Source organism: Macadamia integrifolia, unplaced genomic scaffold (genome assembly GCF_013358625.1).
Source record: "Macadamia integrifolia cultivar HAES 741 unplaced genomic scaffold, SCU_Mint_v3 scaffold2380, whole genome shotgun sequence".
Lineage (NCBI taxonomy): Eukaryota > Viridiplantae > Streptophyta > Magnoliopsida > Proteales > Proteaceae > Macadamia > Macadamia integrifolia.
The window spans coordinates 68446-70980 of record NW_024868673.1 but is presented as its reverse complement, the minus strand read 5'-3'; positions in this window follow the sequence as shown (position 1 = coordinate 70980).

Here is a 2535-nt window from a genome sequence, read left to right as displayed (position 1 = left end):
ACCACCGCTTCTAAGCGGAAAAGTGCGGAGACCAGCACTTCAGCTCATCGCACAGGGAGACCTGCACCTGCTCAGTCTGACCCTTCAGACTACGATGAGGAGCACTTCACTAGTGCCGAGGCCGCAGCCAAATGGCCTATCTTCCTGAAGGGGCCAGTGTTGATGGAAAAGACCGTGGTGGTCGAGGACTTCCACAAGGCCCAGCTTCAGGAGAGGTTCTCAGCATTGGGCTGGGACACTATTCTTCAGGTGGACCGACCGTGCTACGATCAGCTCGTCCGTCGGTTTTATTGCAACCTCGAGGTGTCGTATCAGTACGGGGAACTCACTGTCAGCAGCCTGGTGAGGGGAGTGGATATCCAGCTGACGGTAGGCACCTTGGCCAGTATTCTGGGTATGTCGGCGGCGGGACACCGATACTACAGTCCCCCCAGGAGTAGGCCTCAGGGACCGTTCATGAGTATGGAGACACCGGACTTCATCTACGAGACCATCTGCGGCAGCAGCAGTCGCCCGGAGTCCGAGACATCTTTCTTCCCTGAGGTCCGCCTCTTCGCCCGGTTGATCCAGTTCAACCTGCTCCCCAGAGGAGGTCATCGGAACCAGGTAGGTTTCATGACGGCTTTTATTGCATTTTGTATCTTTACGGCCTCAGAGGGAGGCGGGGAGCACTTGTGCCTTCCCTATATCATCCTCAGAGCGATGGAGCACCATGCTTCCCACCCAGAGGACGGAGGATTCCCCTACGGCAGGATCCTCACTAGGATCTTCGAGTTCTTCAGGGTGGACCTGAGCGGAGAGGAGGGGAAGACTCCGGCCGATAGGTTCGATCGGAGCAACCTCTTGAAGATGGGTCTCCACACCCTCATGGATTCACCTCCGAGGTCGGGAGTTCGGAGAGGTAGGGGTAGGAGGGCTGCCCCTATAGAGGATGTCCTCATGGAGGAGGAGTCCAGTGAGGAGGACGAGGACTACGTTCCTCAGGACGAGGAGGCGGATCTGATGGGCGGCAGTATCCCTGAGGAGGTGCCTCAGGAGTCGAGAGGTACGGGCCCTAGTTCTTCCAGAGCTACAGCCCCACCATATGGAGCCCCACCACCTGGGAGTGGTGACTACGACTATGAGGACAGGACAGCCTCCATGCGGGCCTTGCAGGATGGCCAGGTCCAGATACTGAGGCAGCTAGACGAGATTTCCTCCAGGCAGATCACCTTGGAGGATTCCTTCCGTAGGCTGGGTCAGGACTTGGACACCAGGGCCACCGCCATCTCAGCAGATTATGGCCGGCTTCGGAGGGAGGTACGATTGGTGAACACGAGGTTAGATTATTACGATCACCGCTTCGACTTTAACTCCAGGCCTCCAGCGAACTTGGTGATCATCGACGACGATGACGACGACCAGTGAGGCTTAGCTTGACCACCCAGCTACTTATCCATTTTTCTCTTTTGTAGACCTTGTAGATTTATTTCTTCTCATTCCTTGTAATTGCGATGTAACTTGAATTTCATTTATGGAATGAAACGTCCTTGGATATTGGACTATTATAATGTTTTCATATGTAGAGTTCCTGTGTGGTTTTGTGGTGATGTGACTTTTCTATTTGTGCTCTTTGTTATATTATTATCTGTGGTTTATCAGGTTTTTTTTTTTGTGTAAAATTTTTGGAAATCCCACTTTACGCCGTTATGCTGCCGAAATTTCGTCGAAATAGTACTTTATAGGTTATAGTACCAACCTAATTACCTTTTATCTACACTCACGCATGCCATGAATGCAACTTATAATATAACTCAGTTTTTTATACTTCCTTTCTTTGACTTTTAATCTTTAAAGCTTTTATATTTGCCCAACCCCATTTTCCTATTATAGAATCTACGGGATTCTAATGGTATGCTGTGAGTGGAGCAGAGCATCACGCTCTGATACCACCGTTTGTCACACCCCGTTCGCCCTGAACCGGAGCGGTGACCGAGTTAACACCAGTTAACCCAAACCTGCCAGGATCATCAGACACTGTATTCCACCACAGCATACACACACTAACATCAACTCATCAAATCAGCGGAAGACTAAGTTTTACCTGTAATAATTCCCATATACCTGATACCCAAATGGCGATACCATAATTATATGCATTTGGGCCCGAAGGCATGATATATATACACAAAAAGAATAAAGTTTGAATATCAATTATATACAGAAAATTATCAAAAACATCAGAGTACGCAGCCCGGCATCGGTATCAAGGCTGGAGCTCAGCTCGGCCTCAGAACCGCTGCCCCGCAACACAGCTCTCACACGCGCAGTCTACGCCGTGCTCAAACTCATCGGGGGTCCACCAGTCCTCATCAGGAAACTCGACTGCGGGACCCACCCCAAGCTCCTCAGATGCATGACCTGCAAAATCATCTAAAAAGGGGTGTATACGTGGAATGAGCTCACTAGCTCAGTAAGTAGAGAGGTGGACCACACACAACAGTCCACACAATCACAACACATCATATGCTCTACATGCCATGCAAGTCATTTTAA